The 21,605-nt window shown below is 26.0% G+C and overlaps 1 protein-coding gene and 1 long non-coding RNA gene across 3 annotated transcripts in view; one reads left to right on the forward strand and one right to left on the reverse strand.

Moving 5' to 3' along the window:
• The window catches only part of LOC119604160, a 131,589-nt gene that overhangs the window by 84,626 nt on the left and 25,358 nt on the right, over positions 1 to 21,605 (reverse strand). The window contains exon 4 of the long non-coding RNA XR_005231471.1: positions 3,797 to 3,825. This is a non-coding gene — a long non-coding RNA (uncharacterized LOC119604160). The remainder of the gene's footprint in view (positions 1 to 3,796; positions 3,826 to 21,605) is intronic.
• Positions 6,419 to 21,605, forward strand: part of LOC119604159 — a 34,128-nt gene continuing 18,941 nt past the window's right edge. The window contains exons 1-2 of one of the 2 annotated variants that reach the window (XM_037956635.1): positions 6,419 to 6,782; positions 8,729 to 10,123. The gene's annotated coding sequence lies outside the window, so the exon portion shown is untranslated. The remainder of the gene's footprint in view (positions 6,783 to 8,728; positions 10,124 to 21,605) is intronic. The other variant, XM_037956636.1, reaches the window with a different exon arrangement.

The raw sequence follows: 21,605 nt of genomic DNA on the forward strand, positions 1-21,605 counted from the left end.
TCTATATTTTTTCTGCTGCTATTTATATGGAGTAAACAAGAGATAAAATGGGACTTTAATCATTTTTATCTCAATGTCTGCAATAAAATAATTAAACTTTTTTTGTGAAATTTTGTTTTATTTTCTTTTTTTTAATAATGAGCTTTAAACAATATTCCAGTGCGAATTTCATGGAATATTTTGGACATTTTTGTGATGTTTAAGGAAACATTATGCTGAGATTTATTTAACAAATATTTATTAAGTATGTTTTATTTTATTTTTAATAAAATTAGTAAATTTGTTGTTTAATTTATTTTAAATAAAATGTCAGTTATTTTAAGATTTTTTATTTGATCACATGTGCAAAATTAAAACGAGATCATAAAATGTGATCTTCAGAAAACAATTACCCTACAAGTGATTCATGCAAACTTGTCATATGGCTGGTGAAAACAATTCAATCACAATCTTTATAATATTTAAGATCATAATTATCGGATTTATTAACACCGTTAAGTGTGATTCCTTAAAACATATCAAAACTTATAGTCGATTGGTTCTTCACTGTATTGAAACATGTCGGAAAACATGTTGACATCGTATTGAATTCTTTCATGTTATAGTAAGTAAAACAATAACAAAAAACTTTTCCAAATACCTCTAATACTTAGAATTATTATAATTAAATTATCTAAAAAAATTAGTTATAAAATAAATTTTTAAACTTAATAGGGATTTTCCTAATCTTTTAAACTCTCTCACGTATTAAATAGTTTGTTTTTAATTCATTATATAGAATTTGCTATAAACGAGTATTTAGTAGTAAATTGTATATAATTTGTAAATAATATTTATTTAATTATTTTATCTGGAATTTTTTTTCTTAACCCCATTGTTGCCACTTTAAGTGTAGTAGATAAATGATTTTATTTACTGAATTAAAAAAGAACTTGTTAAATGCTTTGGAGATAAAGGTTGTTGTTAACTAAGTAAATTTTACTACATATTATTTATTTAGATTTTTACAAAGAAACTTAACGGAATGGAAAAAATTATGGTAGGTTTTTGTGAAAAAGGCATAGACAGAGACAATGGACAAAATACTATATGACCTGTTAGCAAAACAGAAACAGAAAATAGGGAAGATACGCCATTGATTCAGCAGCGGAAGAACTCGACTAAAAAGCTTGTGAACGTAGAAAAGCCATCGGGTTCGGAGGCATATCAACCCTTCAAAAGGATTCAGTTCTAGTTCAGTCAGTTGTATTCAGTTCTAGTTCAGTTCAGTTGTAGTTCAGATGTAGTTCAGTTCTAGTTCAGTTCAGTTGTAGTTCAGATGTAGTTCAGTTCTAGTTCAGTTCTAGTTCAGTTCTAGTTCAGTTCTAGTTCAGTTTTAGTTCAGTTCTAGTTCAGTTCTAGTTCAGTTCTAGTTCAGTTCTAGTTCAGTTCTAGTTCAGTTATAGTTCAGTTAGTAGGTTCAGTTCTAGTTCAGTTCTAGTTCAGTTCTAGTTCAGTTCTAGTTCAGTTCTAGTTCAGTTCTAGTTCAGTCTAGTTCAGTTCTAGTTCAGTTCTAGTTCAGTTCTAGTTCAGTTCTAGTTCAGTTCTAGTTCAGTTCTGTTCAGTCTAGTTCAGTTCTAGTTCAGTTATAGTTCAGTTCCTAGTTCAGTTCTAGTTCAGTTCTAGTTCAGTTCTAGTTCAGTTCTAGTTCAGTTCTAGTTTCAGTTCTAGTTCAGTTCTAGTTCAGTTCTAGTTCAGTTCTAGTTCCAGTTCTAGTTCAGTTCTAGTTCAGTTCTAGTTCAGTTCTAGTTCAGTTCTAGTTCAGTTCTAGTTCAGTTCTAGTTCAGTTCTAGTTTCAGTTCTAGTTCAGTTCTAGTTCAGTTTCTAGTTCAGTTCTAGTTCAGTTCTAGTTCAGTTCTAGTTCAGTTCTAGTTCTAGTTCTAGTTCAGTTCTAGTTCAGTTCTAGTTCAGTTCTAGTTCAGTTCTAGTTCAGTTCTAGTTCAGTTCTAAGTTCAGTTCTAGTTCAGTTCTAGTTCAGTTCTAGTTCAGTTCTAGTTCAGTTCTAGTTCAGTTCTAGTTCAGTTCTAGTTCAGTTCTAGTTCAGTTCTAGTTCAGTTCTAGTTCAGTTCTAGTTCAGTTCTAGTTCAGTTCTAGTTCAGTTCTAGTTCAGTTCTAGTTCAGTTCTAGTTCAGTTCTAGTTCAGTTCTAGTTCAGTTCTAGTTCAGTTCTAGTTCAGTTCTAGTTCAGTTCTAGTTCAGTTCTAGTTCAGTTCTAGTTCAGTTCAGTTCTAGTTCAGTTCTAGTTCAGTTCTAGTTCAGTTCTAGTTCAGTTCTAGTTCAGTTCTAGTTCAGTTGTAGTTCAGTTCTAGTTCAGTTCTAGTTCAGTTGTAGTTCAGTTCTAGTTCAGTTCTAGTTCAGTTCTAGTTCAGTTCTAGTTCGGTTATAGTTCAGCATGACGTTCATATTGATTACCTGATTAGTGATCAATCAACAACTAACTAAACAATATCCACGATCTTAATATTATATAATTTTTAAGCACTTTTATTAAAGACCCATAATTTTTTTATCTCCAAACACAGAAAAAAAAAAACTAAAATACATCAACCACATGGAATTTTTTTAAAAAACACACTATACAGGTGTTATATTTTCTTCTTAATTCTCAAACCAGGTATCTACGGCTAATACATCATTATTTAAACAATTTAAAACAATTATTCCAAACACGTTTTAAAGAAACTTATTGCATATTAAGAGTAAATAAACATATTAAATTTAAACTTAAAAATTTAACGAAATTTTTATTTAATTTATCACTTTTTTTCTAAAAGCTACGCTTAAACAATTAAAGAATATTATAATTTTGTGAAGTAAAGTCCCACCGTTTGCAGCATTTTATGGGAGAATAAACAAGCGGTATGATTTCAAGTTTGAAATTCTACAACAAAAGCAATGATAATAATCTTGTTGTAAATGTAACTGATAAAATGCAAACTCACTCAGTTGTTGTTGTAATTGCAAAAAAAAAACACACCCATACAAGCAACCACCTACATGCAACCGAATTCTATTAGTAATAATTGTCAACAACCCATCCCTGGCAACTTGAAAAATTTACAATATGATTTTTGCAAAAAAAAAATATAATTAAAATTACTAACTAAAAAAAAAACAACATGTGACTGATGTAAATCTTTAGTTCTAAATAATAAAAAAATAAAATTATTTTTGTTGTTAAAATTACTTGTTAGAGTAAAATTAAATAATAAATTTTTTTTATTAAAGCAAATATTATTTTGTTGAAATTTTTGTTTGAAAAAAAATATTTGTAAAACTTTACAATTACTAAGTGCAGGTTTATTTGACTAATTACTAAAAAGTAATATTTAGTTAAACAAAACTGTGGGATGATTTTTTTTTTTTTTTTTTCAAATAAACTTGGAAACGAATGACGAAATTTATTATTTTTTTACAGTGTTGAAAAAAGATTTAATAAACAATTAATTTTTAAGGTTATTGCATGTAAGTGTAATAATAATTCTGAATTCTAAAATCTATTTGAAGAGACAATCTAAATATCATTAGGGATTCAACTACAATAACAACTAATGTTCAAAGAGAAGTTTAGAGATTACCCAAGACACGAAAATTGAAACCAATAGTTCGAAGGCTTTTTAAAAAAAATCATATAAATAAATCAAATATAATGATAAATACAAACATAAATTGTCACAAAATGTGATCGGTGATATATATAAATAGTTATATATATAGTCAAGAATTTTTTTTTAAAAATTAAGAAAAATCAAACTTACCGGAACAATTCTGAAGATTTTGATGAAACCTGCAAAGAGAAAATGCAAATAAAATATTTTAATTAAATATTTTATGTAAAAAAAAATTGAAAAAAGTTGAATTTTGAGTATAAATCGAGAATTTTAGTTAAAAAAAAAATAATTTTTAGTAAAATTTTAGTTCTTTTAGTAAAAAAAGAACTGAACTAGAATTCTACAAGAACTGAACTAGAACTGAAATAGAACTGAACTAGAACTGAACTAGAACTGAACTAGAACTAAACTAGAACTGAACTAGAACTGAACTAGAACTGAAATAGAACTGAACTAGAACTGAACTAGAACTGAACTAGAACTGAACTAGAACTGAACTAGAACTGAACTAGAACTGAACTAGAACCGAACTAGAACTGAACTAGAACTGAACTAGAACTGAACTAGAACTGAACTAGAACTGAACTAGAACTGAACTAGAACTGAACTAGAACTGAACTAGAACTGAACTAGAACTGAACTAGAACTGAACTAGAATTGAACTAGAACTGTACTAGAACTGAACTGGAACTGAACGGGATCTGAACTAGAACTGAACTAGAACTAGAACTGAACTAGAACTGAACTGAACTAGAACTGAACTAAACTAGAACTGAACTGAACTGAACTAGAACTGAACTAGAACTGAACTAGAACTGAACTAGAACTGAACTAGAACTGAACTAGAACTGAACTAGAACTGAACTAGAACTGAACTAGAACTGAACTAGAACTGAACTAGAACTGAACTAGAACTGAACTAGAACTAGAACTGAACTAGAACTGAACTAGAACTGAACTAGAACTGAACTAGAACTGAACTAGAACTGAACTAGAACTGAACTAGAACTGAACTAGAACTGAACTAGAACTGAATTAGAACTGAACTAGAACTGAACTAGAACTGAACTAGAACTGAACTAGAACTGAACTAGAACTGAACTAGAACTGAACTAGAACTGAACTAGAACTGAACTAGAACTGAACTAGAACTGAACTAGAACTGAACTAGAACTGAACTAGAACTGAACTAGAACTGAACTAGAACTGAACTAGAACTGAACTAGAACTGAACTAGAACTGAACTAGAACTGAACTAGAACTGAACTAGAACTAGAACTGAACTAGAACTGAACTAGAACTGAACTAGAACTGAACTAGAACTGAACTACTGAACTAGACTGAACTAGAACTAGAACTGAACTAGAACTGAACTAGAACTGAACTAGAACTGAACTAGAACTGAACTAGAACTGAACTAGAACTTAAAATAGAACTGAACTAGAATTAATCTAGATGGCTCAAATTTCAGAATTTGAGAATAGTGTCATAACTAATGCGATCATGACTCGATCATGAGTCTATTTCGATCCTTTTTCGAAAATAAGATCTTATTGTCGTAGCTTCCAGAGCCAAAATAGTTTTTAAGTCATCAATATATACTTTTGCATAGAATGAAGCCAGGACCAATGCGATCATGTTTCGATCATGAGCCTTTCTTCGAAAACGATATCTTTATCTTATGAAACTGGTTGTATTAGAATTTACATAACCTTTCCCTCTGCAGGTATTTATACCAATTGTATGTAAATAGGGAATATAAAGTCCGCGATCTTTTTTTTAAATCTAATGTAAAATATTAATACTTTATAACTTGTGTCTTAAGAATAGCAGTTAGCTTATTGGCAAAAGGTATTCTCATAATATTTTCTGCTCTTCTTTAGATCTTTTAGAGCTCAGTACTGAAAAGATCATGAGTATGCCGATCTACATTAGTTTGTTATTATAGCGGCAATAGTTTTTTTATACTTCCAGCAAAATCGTGAACTCTTTATTAAAAAGAAACCACCGATCGTCTACCATTAGTTAATTAAGCTATGATATAAAGTAAAACCTGATAATTGTTTATTAAAATGTCAAAACAATATTTTTTTTGTTTACCATAAATACACAAATTAATGATTGCATTTTCGAAAAAAAAGGAATACAATCAAGAAGACATGTTAATTCATATTAACATACAAATATTAAATGCATCCAACCATTCACAATCTAAACAAGAGACGATGATCGTATGAAATGCTGCTGCGATCATATAGAACGCTTCATTTAGAATCTGGCGAGATTGTGAAAATTTTAAATGTAAACAAAATATATTAATCTGCAGAGAGATAGAAGATGTTGCTAGTGTTGTTGTTGTTGTTGTGGTGTTGGTGCTTCTTTTTCTTCTTCTTCAATGAGAGAAAGTTTTGTATTAAAATCATCTGTTTTTATTTCTATAGATCAACAAGTAAAATGTTTTATATTAAAAGGCCTCTGCTGTGCTGTGCAGCGCTGCGTGAACAGCTGTTTCATTGCTGTTGTGCTATCTTGTAGCAGTGGACGTATAGAATAAAGTACTCACTAGTTGTTAGTATAGAGCTATATACAACAACAAAAACGTTTTTAGATTATCGACGCAGACAGCGACAGCGTTTAGACAGCAGCAGCAACACTACGTTATTTTATAGAATCACAATACTATGAGTAAAACAACAACAACCACAAAAACAAAACACAAACTGAACAAAAATACTACAAAATTGTAGATCACGTATATTGAAATACATCAGTTTAGATTTAACACTGCTTGACAGCACAACACGTTCGTCGTAGATTCAGTGTTTTCTTTTTATTTTATATTTAATCTTACAAATAGAATACAAACAGTGTAAAAAATAATATTGAAAAGAAAAATTTGGGAAATTGTGGAAAAAGTAAACATATTTTAAATTAATTTAAAGCATATTTTTGCAATGACAGAAACATCTTTTAACGAAAATATTATATTTTAAAAAATACAATCAAGTGCGTTTAAAAATATATAATTTCCAAAAAGTGCTTTTTAATTTAAGCCGGTTTTTTGAAAAAAATTTCAATTCTGAGTGAAAAGTTTTTTTTTTTTTTTTGGCTGATCATCATTATATTAAAAGTGGTAAAAAACGAGAAACTTGTCTGAAATACAAAAATAAAATATAATAAAGACAAAAGAACACATCCAACATCAAGTAAATAATACAAATATAAAACCCAAAACAAATACAATTGTTTCTGTTGAGTGAGAACAGGCAAAAAAAATAAATAAATAAAACTGAAATAAATCTGTACAAAAACCTACCAAACCACTACAGTGAAGAAAATTTTATTAGAGGCAGATGAATAAGCTTTTTTCAAAATATACTTTTGAAAGTTTCCAATTTGGGATTAAATTGAAAGTTCAGTTAACTAGACTTTAATTCAGGTAAAGTTTATAAAGTGACACCTGGAACCAAAGTGCTTCCACGAAATTAGGTAGATAGATAGATAGATAGATAGATAGATAGATAGATAGATAGATAGATAGATAGATAGATAGATAGATAGATAGATAGATAGATAGATAGATAGATAGATATATAGATAGATAGATAGATAGATAGATAGGTAGATAGATATATAGATAGATAGATAGATAGATAGATAGATAGATAGATAGATAGATAGATAGATAGATAGATAGATAGATAGATAGATAGATAGATAGATAGAATAGATAGATAGATAGATAGATAGATAGATAGATAGATAGATAGATAGATAGATAGATAGATAGATAGATAGATAGATAGATAGATAGATAGATAGATAGATAGATAGATAGATAGATAGATAGATAGATAGATAGATAGATAGATAGATAGATAGATAGATAGATAGATAGATAGATAGATAGATAGATAGATAGATAGATAGATAGATAGATAGATAGATAGATAGATAGATAGATAGATAGATAGATAGATAGATAGATAGATAGATAGATAGATAGATAGATAGATAGATAGATAGATAGATAGATAGATAGATAGATAGATAGATAGATAGATAGATAGATAGATAGATAGATAGATAGATAGATAGATAGATAGATAGATAGATAGATAGATAGATAGATAGATAGATAGATAGATAGATAGATAGATAGATAGATAGATAGATAGATAGATAGATAGATAGATAGATTAGATAGATAGATAGATAGATAGATAGATAGATAGATAGATAGATAGATAGATAGATAGATAGATAGATAGATAGATAGATAGATAGATAGATAGATAGATATGTAGATATATATAGATAGGTGCCTCAAACTTCTATAGAACAGTTTGAGGTTCCTCAAACTTCTATAGAACAGTTTGAGGTTCCTCAAACTTCTATAGAACAGTTTGAGGTTCCTCAAACTTCTATAGAAAAGTTTGAGGTTCCTCAAACTTCTATAGAACAGTTTGAGGTTCCTCAAACTTCTATAGAAAAGTTTGAGGTTCCTCAAACTTCTATAGAACAGTTTGAGGTTCCTCAAACTTCTATAGAACAGTTTGAGGTTCCTCAAACTTCTATAGAACAGTTTGAGGTTCCTCAAACTTCTATAGAACAGTTTGAGGTTCCTCAAACTTCTATAGAACAGTTTGAGGTTCCTCAAACTTTTATAGAACAGTTTGAGGTTCCTCAAACAGAACAGTTTGAGGTTTCTCATACTTCCATAGAACAGCTTGAGGTTCCTCAATCTCCTATAGAACAGTTTGAGGTTCCTCATACTTCCATAGAACAGCTTGAGGTTCCTCAAATTCAAATAGAACAGTTTGAGGTTCCTCAAACTTCTATAGAACAGTTTGGGGTTCCTCAAACTTTTATAGAACGGTTTGAGGTTCCTTTAAACTTCTATGGAACAGTTTAAGGTTCCCTAAACTTCTGCAGAATTCTTTAAAACGATTAGGATTTATATAAATCAGTTTTAGGGTCTTCAAACTTCTATGGAACAGGTTTTTCGGTCTGCCTCTATTGAAATTTTTATTAGAATTTAACTTTAAACTATTTTCCCCAACTGTTTTCTTCAAATAGCCAAAAACAATAAGCAGACAAACGGCAAAAGAAACAGAATACAAAAGCAATTTTAGCGAAAAGAGCTCACCAACAATCAGCCAACCAACAATAAACAAGAAAAAGAAGTGGTTAAGGAAGACTTGGCTGGCTGGCTGACTAGCTGAATGACTGACTTGCCACTAAATACAGTTTATTGGCCTTGACAACTCAACTAAAGAAGATCTACCACTTTGGGCTGTGTGTATTTCTAACCCATCAAATACAATAGAAAACCAAAGCAAAACATTTGAAATCTTACACGGAAATTCAATATATTCCTAAAGAGACATAAGACGACAAGACAAGAGCTACAAAACGAGTCCATTTTTTTTTTTTTTTTTTGTTAGAAGAAGAACAGCAATCTCGTTGTCATCGTAACAAATACAGTGTAATGAAACATAAAACGAGACGTTTAAAGATCAATAAAATTAAACGACGTTATCGTATAAGTTTAATTGAATTTAATGAAAATAAATTTATTCAAAAACAAAACAATAACAACAACAACAACAGTCCAGAAAAGTGAAAAAATTACTTATTTAAGTGTCGAAATTTTTTGTGTTCAAAAAAATTTTTGTTTTCTCTAATTAAACTTTAAACGAGCAAATAATCAACAACAATTTAAACCATTTTTTTGTTTGTGAATGTATGTGGTTTGTCCTAAAAACAGCAACATAAATATTGCATGCAACAGCCGTCGTCAACGTCATCAGCATCGTTGTTGATGCCACAGAAAATATATACAACAACATAAAAAAGTTCAATAACCCAAAAACTGCAGCAGACTTTATGAAAACATTTTTGTTCTAAATAAAACTTAAACACAATTTTCTGCCAATTTAAAGAAATTTTTAAAAAACAAGAACTAAATTTTTTAAGAAAAATAGTGTCATATCAATAAAATTCGAAATTTCCTCAATTAAACTCAAAATTTTGAAAAAAAAAAATCTTAAATTTTTTTTAATATTTTTTATTTTTGAAAAATATTTTTAAAGAAATAAAACGATTTTAAGAAAAAATTTTAAATGCATAAGAAAACAAAATTTTGTATTTTTAAATTAATAAAGATCAAAGATCTTCTTAATTGAACAGCAACGCACACAAAAAAAAAAACGAAAACAAAAATCAAAACAAAAATAAAAATAAATTTTTGAAAATAAAGTGAAAAAAACGAAAATTTCCCCCCAAAAACAACAACAGCCACAAAAATTAAAAGAAAAGTGTGGCAGCCAAAACAACAACAACAGCATTAAACACAAAAACCACAGCAATAGCCCCAAAACAACAGTCTGCAACAACAACATTTATAAACAAGCATTTTTGTTTTTTTTTTTGTAATAAAAAGGGAATAAATTTGGTGCAAAAGTACCCAAAGTAAGTACTTTTTTTAAATAATTTTTAATTTATTCATTATAATAATCAATTAATTTTATTTAATTTACATTGTTTTATTCATGTTTAAGGAAGTACTTACGTACGCTTATTAAATAATAAACTGTCGATAACAGCATATTAATTAGTTTTAACAAATAACTATAGTTTTTTTTTTTTTAAAAAAAGGGGAATTTAGTTAGGAAATTTTTTGTTATTTGTTTTATTGAAATAAAAATTTTTTTATAAAAACAATTGTTTAACAAAACACTATAATTTATTAGAATTTTATCAAAGAAAACGTATTTTTCTGGGGGTTTTCCCGGGAAACCAACAATTAAAATTTAATAGTCGTAATAATTTCTATACACTAATATACTAAAGAGAATGATTCCTAGAATATATCATAGTTCTTTCCCAACTTTTTGATATCTCTATAAATTACGAACCTAGAAAAAAAACCGATTACTGGAATATATATATCTTTAAAAGGTTGAGGTTTCTCAAATTTCTATAGAACAGTTTGAGATTTCGCAAACTTCTATAGAACAGTTTGAGCTTCCTCAAACTTCTATAGAACCGTTTGAGTTCCCTCAAACTTCTATAGAACAGTTTGAGGTTACTCAAACTTCAAAAGAACAGTTTGAGGTACTTCAAACTTCAACAGAAAAGTCTGAGGTCATTCAAACTTCTATAGAATCGTTTAAGATTCCTAAAACTTCTATACAACAGTTTAACGTTACTCAAACTTCTATAGAACCGTTTGAGGTTCCACAAACTTCTATAGAACAGTTTGAGGTTCCTCAAACTTCTATAGAATAGTTCTATAGAATTCTATACCTTAAACTTCTATAGAATAGTTTGACGTACCTTAAACTTATATAGAATAGTATGAGGTTCCTCAAACTTCTATAGAATAGTATGAGGTTCCTCAAACTTCTATAGAACAGTTTGAGGTTCCATTAACTTCCATAAAACCGTTTGAGGTTCCTCTTAATTTCATAGAATCGTTTGAAATTCCTCAAACTTCTTTATAACAGCTTGAGATTCCTTAAACTTCTATATAATAGTATGGGGTTCCTCAAACTTCTGGAGAACAGGTTGAGGTTACTCAAACTTCTATAGAACCGTTTGAGGTTCCTCAAACTTCTATAGAACAGTTTAAGGTTCCATTAACTTCCATAAAACCGTTTGAGGTTCCTCTCACTTTCATAGAACCGCTTGAGATTCCTCAAACCTCTTTATAACAGCTTGAGGTTCCTTAAACTTCTAAAGAATCGTTTGAAATTCCTCAAACTTCAATAGAAACTTCTATAGAATAGTTTAAGGTTTTTCAAACTTCTATAGAATCGTTTGAGATATCTCAAACTACTTTAAAACAATTTGAGCTTCCTCAAACTTCCCTAGAACTGTTTGAGCTTCCTCAAGCTTCTATAGAATCGTTTGAGATTCCGCTAACTTCCATAAAACCGTTTGAGGTTCCTCTAACGATTATAGAACCGTTTGAGATTCCTCAAACTTCTTTATAACAGTTGAGGTTCCTTAAACTTCTATAAAATCGTTTGAGATTCCTCAAACTTCTATAAAACATTTGTTGGCTTCTTCAAAGTTCTTTAGAACAGTTCGATCTTCTTCAAACTTCTCTAGAACAGTTTGATCTTTCTCAAACTTCTATAGAACCGTTTGACATTCCTCAAATTTCTACAGAACAGTTTGAGGATCCTCAAACTTCTATAGAACATTTTGAGGATCCTCAAACTTCTATGGAACAGTTTGAGGATCCTCAAACTTCTATAGAACAGTTTGAGGATCCTCAAACTTCTATAGAACAGTTTAAGGATCCTCAAACTTCTATAGAACAGTTTAAGGATCCTCAAACTTCTATAGAACAGTTTAAGGTTCTTCAAACTTCAATAGGAGAGTTTGAGGATCCCCTAGCTTCTATAGAACCGTTTAAGCTTCCTCAAACTTCTATAGAACAGTTTCGGCTTCCTCAAATTTCTATAGAACAGTTTGAGCTTCCTCAAACATTTTTAAAACTGTTTGAGGTTGCTTAAACTTCTATAGAACAGTTTAAGCTTCCTCAAACTTCTTTATAACAGTTTCAGGTTCCTAAAACTATGACTTTAAATATTTGTAATTGTTAAAAAGCGTTTTTTTTTTTTTTCAAAAACTGTGTCAGTTCCTTTAATATATTCATATCATATAAAAGATTACTAAATAATAGGTTAATATTTAAATTATTTGAAAAAGAAAGAACATTTGATTTTCGCCAATTTCTCTTCCTCATTATAAATGTATTTATAAAGTTCTGCTTAATAAATTAAAAAATAAAAATAGTTTTAAATAACTCTTTTATAGTTTAAAAGGTTTTTAAACTTTAATTTCTAATGAAAGTTTTAAACAAAACAAATTTCCATAATTTTAAAATAATTTAACTTAACAATAACACATTTATTTATAAACAAATAAAACCGTTAAGTCTTTTATATTATTTAAGGAACGTGTTTTAATTTAAACAATATCTTTTGTTTTCTATAATTGCTAATTTCGCTCTAAAATTCTAAAATATCTTTTATTTCCAAAATAAAAATTTGCCAGTTTGGATCTAAACTCTTTCGAAATATATTTTTTGAATTGTCATTGTTTATTATTTTGTTTACTTGAAATATTTATTAATTTTCTACTTCATTTTACGTTTATGCTCTTTTTTCTTATTGTTGTTGTGGGTATTTTAAATAAAATTTCTTCTCTGCCTGTAAAAAAGTATTTAATTTTATTTATTTTTCTTTTCAAGTTCAACTGTAGCATTTATTTATATGTGTGTCAGAGTTTTATTTATTTATTCAATATATAGAATTATATATTTGTTCATTTAGATGTTGTTTAAATATTTATCTGTTATTAAGAAAAAACACCCAGAAAAATATTCACAGTTTTTTCCAAAAAAATACATAAAAGTGTTGAACGTTTTTAAGAAATAATAATTTATAGAGACCCCCACTACTACTGTCTGGTTAATAAGGTAAATATTTAAATTGTTTAAATATTTAATTTTAAAAATATTTTTAAAATTAAATTAAATTTTAATGAAAAAAAACAAGTTTTCTTAATTTTTATAAATTTTGAAAATTGAAAAATTTTTTAAACAATATTTAGAAAGCATTTAATTTTATGGGAAATTTTCTTTATTTAAGGGAACATTTTGATAAATTCTTAATTAAAGGGACATTTTTGATTAGTTTTTTTTATTTAGGGGTAATTTTTCTGTATTTAAGGCAATTTTTTTATTAATTCTGTATTAAAGGGAAATTTTTGAAAAATTGTGTATTTTAGGGAAATTTTGAACAAATTCTTTATTTAAGGAAAAGTTTTGATAAATTTATTTTGGAGGGAAATTTTTCATAAAATTTTTATTTTAGGGGACTTTTAGATAAATATGGTATAAAAATAAAAAAATTTAAAATTCCTTATAAAAAGGTAGATTTTTGCTAAATTTTGTTTTTAGGAGAAATTTTTCATAAATTTTTTATTTAAGGGAAATTTTTGGAAAATCTGTATTTAAGGGACATTTTTGAAAAATTCTGTATTAAAGGTAGAATTTTGATAAATTTCCTATTTAGGGTAAATTTCTGTAAAATTCTTTATGAAAGGGACATTTTTCATAATTTTTTTATTAAAGGGAAATTTTTTTATAAAATTTGTATTGAAGGGAAAATATTTTCATAAATTATTCATAAAATTCTTTATAAAAAGGAAGTTTTTGAAAAATTTTGAATTTAAAGAAATTTTTTCAATTATTGGGAAATTTTTGATAAATTCTTTATTTCAGGAACATTTTTCATAAAATTTTAGATAAATTCTTTATTTTAGGGAAATTTTTCATAAATTCTTCATTTCAGGGAAATTTTTTATAAATTCTTTATTTCAAGGAAATTTTTCATATTTAGGGAAATTTTTCATAAATTCTTTATTTAAGGGAAATTTTTCATAAACTCTTTAATTCAGAGAAATTTTAGATAAATTCTTTATTTTAGGGAAATTTTTCATAAATTCTTTATTTTAGAGAAATTTTAGATAAATTCTTTATTTTAGGGAAAATTTTCATAAATTCTTTATTTCAGGGAAATTTTTCATAAATTCTTTATTTCAGGGAAATTTTTCGTAAATTCTTTATTTCAGGGAAATTTTTCATAAAATCTCCATTTCAGGGAAATTTTTCGCAAATTCTTTATTTCAGGGAAGTTTTTTCATAAAATCTTTATTTCAGAGAAATTTTTCATAAGTTCTTTATTTCAAGGAAATTTTTCACATCTTCATTTCAGAGAATTTTTTCGTAAATTCTTCCTTTCAGGGAAATTTTTTATAAAATCTTTATTTCAGGGAAATTTTCATAAATTCTTTATTTCAAGGAAAATTTTCATAAAATCTTCATTTCAGGGAAATTTTTCATAAGTTTTCTATTTCAATGAAATTTTTCATAAATTCTTTATTTCAGGGAAATTTTTCATAAAATCTTTATTTCAGGGAAATTTTAGATAAATTTTTTATTTCAGGGAAATTTTTCATAAACTCTTCATTTCAGGGAAATTTTTCATAAACTCTTTAATTCAGATAAATTTAAGATAAATTCCTTATTTTAGGGAAATTTTTCATAAAATCTTCATTTCAGGGAAATTTTTCTTAAACTCTTTAATTCAGATAAATTTAAGATAAATTCCTTATTTTAGGGAAATTTTTCATAAAATCTTCATTTCAGGGGAATTTTTCATAAACTCTTTATTTTAGGGAAAATTTTCATAAAATCTTCATTTCAGGGAAATTTTTCATAAATTTTTTATTTAAGGGAAAATTTTCATAAATTCTTTATTTCAGGGAAATTTTTCATAAAATCTTTATTTCAGGGAAAATTTTCATAAATTCTTTATTTCAGGGAAATTTTTCATAAAATCTTTATTTCAGGGAAATTTGTCATAAAATCTTTATTTCAGGAAAAATTTTCATAAACTCTTTAATTCAGAGAAATTTTAGATAAATTCTTTATTTCAGGGAAATTTTAGATAAATTCTTTATTTTAGAGAAATTTTTCATAAATTCTTTATTTTAGGGAAATTTTTCGTAAATTCTTTATATCAGGAAAATTTTTCATAAAAATTACATTTTAGAGAAATTTTTCTTAAAATCTTCATTTCAGGGAAATTTTTCATAAATCCTTTATTTCAGGGAAATTTTTTGATACTTGTTTAAGCGAAATTTATGAAAAAATTCTATAGTTTAGTTTAATTTAATTAAGATAAATTTAAGAGAATTTTTAATAAATTATTTCAAGAAAATTTTCCATGAATTCTCTATTTATAGAAAGTGAAAAGAAAATACACAAGAAATTCGAAAAAAGACAGTTTAACTTTTAGTTATAAGATGATCACACTTTTCTAATCCCTCTATAAACTCTTTCCCTACTAAAGAAAAAAAGATTAGATATAATTATCACACAAAAATAAACCTAAATCTTAAAAGAACAAATGTGACAAGTTTAAGACCCCTGGTTTAAAAAAAAAAAGAAATTTATTAAATACACAAACTTTCCATTTCATTTAAAACCTGTAATTAAAACAAAAAATAATAATTTCCACAAAAAAGAAGAAAAAACTAGGGACAATCAGACAGGCACCTACAATTGTGGAAAACAATAATTATAAATTTCTAGATTTTGACTTAAATAAATGTTTTGCTGTTAATAAAATGTTTACACATATAAATTAACTAAAATATTAGTTTCAGTTGTAAATTAACAACAAAAAAGAAAAATTTAGCTTTTTTATTATTTTATCTTTTTTTTTGGGGGGGTGGTAGAAGAAGAGAGGTTATGTGTTAAAAGAAATTTCTAAATTTTGTAATGTTTTCTTTTATGGGATTTCAGTTATTGTTTATATTCAATTTAGAGGAAATAAAATTAACATAATTTAAACATTTTTATTGTTTAACAAAAATAAATTGTAAAAGATTTTATTGTTTTTTTACATTTTGCTTAATTAACACAAAAAGGGAAATTTTGACCCAATTTTACTGTTACTTAGTTCTAGGTTAAATTTTATGCTGAAATTGTGAAATATTACTTTTGTGTGTGGTTTTTTACAACAACAAATGTTTCAATATTTTGCACTTCATTTACTTTTAATTTATTTTTGTTTATTTTGTAATATTTTTAAAACAAAAAAATACGCTGATAAATATTTTGATATTTTTTTTGTCTTGTTTTAATAATTTTGTTTACTTTGTATTTTCAAGGTGAGTTTTACCTTGAATTTCAGCATTTTATTCAAATTTTTCTTAAAATTTTTATTTATTTTTTTACAAATCATGATTTCCCTTTTTAATTTTTTGTCGAAATTTTGTTTACAAGCTCCATTTATTTTTTTAATACATTATTTTTCTAAAGATTTATTTTAGCTATAAAAAAATGTTTTTATCAATTTAGAAAACTATTTAGCATTTTATACGAATAAACACCTGTTAACTGGCCACCACAGTGGAGGACAAAATTGGAGGCAAAATTTTTTATTAAAGGGAAATTTTGGATAATTTAGTTTTTTTTTAAGGAAAAATTTTTATAAATCCTATGTATATTTAAGGGACATTTTTGATAAATTCTTTATTTAAGGGAAATTTTTGATAAATTTTGTATTTAACGAAAATGTTTTATAAATTCTTTATTTAAGGGAAATTTTTGATAAATTCTGTATTTAAAGGAAATTTTTAAAAAATTCTTTATTTAAGGGAAATTTTTAAAAAATTCTATATTTAAGGGAAATTTTTGATAAATTTTGTATTTAAGGGAAATTTTTAAAAAATTCTTTATTTAAGGGAAATTTTTGATAAATTTTGTATTTAAGGGAAATTTTTAAAAAATTCTTTATTTAAGGGAAATTTTGTATTTAAGGAAAATGTTTGATAAATTCTTTATTTAAGGGAAATTTTTGATAAATTCTGTATTTTAAGGAAATTTTTAAAAAATTCTTTATTTAAGGGAAATTTTTGATAAATTCTTTATTTAAGGGAAATATTTGATAAATTCTGTATTTAAGGGAAATTTTTAAAAATTTCTTTATTTAAGGGAAATTTTTGATAAACTTTGTATTTAAGGGAAATTTTAAAAAAATTCTTTATTTAATGGAAATTTTGATAAATTTTGTATTTAAGGGAAATTTTTAAAAAATTCTTTATTTAAGTGAAATTTTTGATAAATTTTGTATTTAAGGAAAATTTTTAAAAAATTCTTTATTTAAGGGAAATTTTTTACAAATTTTGTATTTAAGGGAAATTTTTAAAAAATTCTTTATTTAAGGGAAATTTTTGATAAATTCTGTATTTAAGGGAAATTTTTAAAAAATTCTTTATTTAAGGGAAATTTTTGATAAATTTTGTATTTAAGGGAAATTTTTAAAAAATTCTTTATTTAAGGGAAATTTTGATAAATTTTGTATTTAAGGAAAATGTTTGATAAATTCTTTATTTAAGAGAAATTTTTGATAAATTCTGTATTTAAAGGAAATTTTTAAAAAATTCTTTATTTAAGGGAAATTTTTGATAAATTCTTTATTTAAGGGAAATATTTGATAAATTATGTATTTAAGGGAAATTTTTAAAAATTTCTTTATTTAAGGGAAATTTTTGATAAATTTTGTATTTAAGGTAAATTTTTAAAAAATTCTTTATTTAAGGGAAATATTTGATAAATTCTGTATTTAAGGGAAATTTTTAAAAAATTCTATATTTAAGGGAAATTTTTGATAAATTTTGTATTTAAGGGAAATTTTTAAAAAATTCTTTATTTAAGTGAAATTTTTGATAAATTTTGTATTTAAGGAAAATTTTTGGTAAATTCTTTATTTAAAAGGGAAATTTTAAAAAATTCTATATTTTAGAACATTTTTTAATAATGTCTATATGAAAAGTTCCTAAAGAAAATACATTCCTATCAATAAAGTATCTAAAGAAGATACTTTATTATCTAAAAGGTATCTCCTTTCTATAAGAAAAATGTTTAAATAAAGCACTTTTTTTATCAAAAAAAGTATCTAAAGAAATGTACCTTTCTGATAGAAGATAATACTTTTCTATCAGAAAAGTGTCTAAGGAAGACACTCTGGTATCAGAAAAGTATCTAAAGAGAAGACTATTCTATACAAAAATTGTCTAAGAATAAAAGAATAGAATAAAAAGTTGATGATAAATGATTGTGTAAAAAAGTGGATCCGTTACTTTCGTTTGTTATTTAAAATTCCCACTATTTGACTTTGTTTTACTTTTTTAAAAAACTGTTAAAAATCTTTCAAAAAAAAACAAATGAAAAATTTTAATTTTATAAAATTTTTTACCAGGTGTCGTGTAAGGGAAAAAATACGAAACGCATTAGAATTTCAAATCAGTTGTTTTAATAGAAAATTCCATACAAAAAATGGAAATAAAATTATTGTTTAAATTAAAAAAATATAGATATATATTTGTTAAAACAGAAATCAGTCAGTCACTCACACACTTTTTTATATAGATTTGCCATGTTTTTCTTATTTGTTTTTTTTTTTTTTGCCTATATAAAGATTTTTAATTATTATTTATTTGCGATTTGTTATTTCGCTGTATTTTTGTTATTGGGAAATAAAGTCAATGGCCGTTTTTGCTATAAACATAATTTTATTTTTTGTATAAACATTTATGGAATTAATGTTTTGTTATCAATAATATGTCTAAAATTCTATAAATTATGAAATGATTTATTCAAATATTTACGAAATTTTTAGATCAATGATCGACAATCTGTTAAAATTTCTAAAATTTTTAAGAAAAATCTAATCAGTTGTGGGAATTTTATTGGTTCAGCCAGATGCATATAAAACTAACATCCACCGGTTTTCGTTTTCTATAGAAAACTTTAAATTATTACCTTTCTAATGATGTATAAAACTGATAAAAGACCCCATTTATATTCTAGTATTTACTTTGCGTTGAAAGAATTTTAGAAAAGTTAAATATAAATCAATTATTAAAATCTCTTGATTGTGATTCATCGTCTCTAGAAACCAGTCCATTATAGTAAATAATTATTATGTTCTTTTTGAGAATTGTACGTGCCGTTTGTCACACTGTTCAAAGGTGGGGCGGCTAAAGTAAAGCAAACATTTTATAGTTTTTTTTTTTTTTTCTTTTTTCATATTAAACAAATATTAGACACATAGATTCTTAGTAATGATATTTATATATATTTTATTCTAGTGACCTATAAGTCAAAATAAATACTGAGGTGATAGATAAAGATTTCTTTTTTTGAAAAATTTTCCTCTAACTAAAATGTATGTATTTCAAAAATATTTTTGTTGGTTTTAACTCAATTTAAAATAATTTCAATTTACTGCCAAATTTTTCATAAAATTGCGACTAAATTCATATTTTTGGAAAATTTTCTTTGTCACTAGCAAACATTTTTTTTGGCAAATTTTCTTAGAATTCTTCTAAATGCAACAAATATAAAGAAAAAGTATGAAGAACGAAGTCCAATCGATTTTTAGATAGATATTTTAGAAAACAAGCTGATATATATATTCTTCAAGTGGCCTTAGATATAAAATAGGTGACCATATACTTCATACCATAATACTCCGTTCAAATAACTTTCATTTATTATTCTTCTATAACCTAAATTCCTAGTAATTTGTAATTTTAAATAAATTCACTTTAGAAACATTTTCTTTCAAACAATTTTGAATTTTGAACATATGTTATCTTATGTTGCCCTATATATTTGAAAAGTTTGTTCCCAAATGAAAAAAAAAACTAAATGTTGGCAGACGAGTGGGCGACATTTGCGGCAAATTTTCCTTGTTTTTTTTTTAATATTAATGAAATAAACAAATTTAAATAAACAGTGAAAAACAAAACTGGTTCCTTTACAAAATTTGTCTTCTTTAGACACTAAAATTTTAAATAACTTTCCTATAGAAAACGGACTTCAACAGAAAAGTATCTTTTTTTTGACACTTTTCACTTAGAAACTTGTCATTTAGATACTTTTCTGATATAATTAGATAATTTTCTGATAGAAAAGTATCATCTTTAAATACTTTTCTGATACATACTTTTCTGATCTTTTTACATACTTTCTTGATAGAAATGTGTTTTATATGATAGATTTCAGATAGAAAAGTACGTTTTTAGACAATTTTCTGATAAAAAAGTCTCTTCTTTAGATACGTTTCTGACAGAAAAGTGTTTTCTATATATATTATAGAAGAGTGTATAGTCTGGACTATAGCATTGTGTATAGTCTGGACTATAGAAAAATCTATAGTCTTGACTATAGAATGGTCTATAGTCTGGACTATAGAATAATCTATAGTCTTGACTCTAGAATGGTCTATAGTCTGGACTATAGAATAATCTATAGTCTGGACTATAGAATAATCTATAGTCTGGACTATAGAATAATCTATAGTCTGGACTATAGAATAATCTATAGTCTGGACTATAGAATAATCTATAGTCTGGACTATAGAATAATCTATAGTCTGGACTATAGAATAATCTATAGTCTGGACTATAGAATAATCTATAGTCTGGACTATAGAATAATCTATAGTCTGGACTATAGAATAATCTATAGTCTGGACTATAGAATAATCTATAGTCTGGACTATAGAATAATCTATAGTCTGGACTATAGAATAATCTATAGTCTGGACTATAGAATAATCTATAGTCTGGACTATAGAATAATCTATAGTCTGGACTATACTATAGAATAATCTATAGTCTGGACTATAGAATAATCTATAGTCTGGACTATAGAATAATCTATAGTCTGGACTATAGAATAATCTATAGTCTGGACTATAGAATAATCTATAGTCTGGACTATAGAATAATCTATATTCTGGACTATAGAATAATCTATATTCTGGACTATAGAATAATCTATAGTCTGGACTATAGAATAATCTATAGTCTGGACTATAGAATAATCTATAGTCTGGACTATAGAATAATCTATAGTCTGGACTATAGAATAATCTATAGTCTGGACTATAGAATAATCTATAGTCTGGACTATAGAATAATCTATAGTCTGGACTATAGAATAATCTATAGTCTGGACTATAGAATAATCTATAGTCTGGACTATAGAATAATCTATAGTCTGGACTATAGAATAATCTATAGTCTGGACTATAGAATAATCTATAGTCTGGACTGGACTATAGAATAATCTATAGTCTGGACTATAGAATAATCTATAGTCTGGACTATAGAATAGTCTATAGTCTGGACTATAGAATAGTCTATAGTTTGGACTATAGAATAGTCTATAGTCAGTGCTATGAAATAATGTATAGTCTGAACTATAGAATAGTCTATAGTCGGTACTATAGAATAGTGTATAGTCTGGACTATAGAATAGTTTATAGTTTGGACTATAGAATAGTTTATAGTC

The sequence above is a fragment of the Lucilia sericata genome, unplaced genomic scaffold, assembly GCF_015586225.1.
Source record: "Lucilia sericata isolate MDLA Ls3-8-SP2 unplaced genomic scaffold, ASM1558622v1 Contig000366F_arrow, whole genome shotgun sequence".
NCBI classification, from domain to species: Eukaryota; Metazoa; Arthropoda; class Insecta; order Diptera; family Calliphoridae; genus Lucilia; species Lucilia sericata.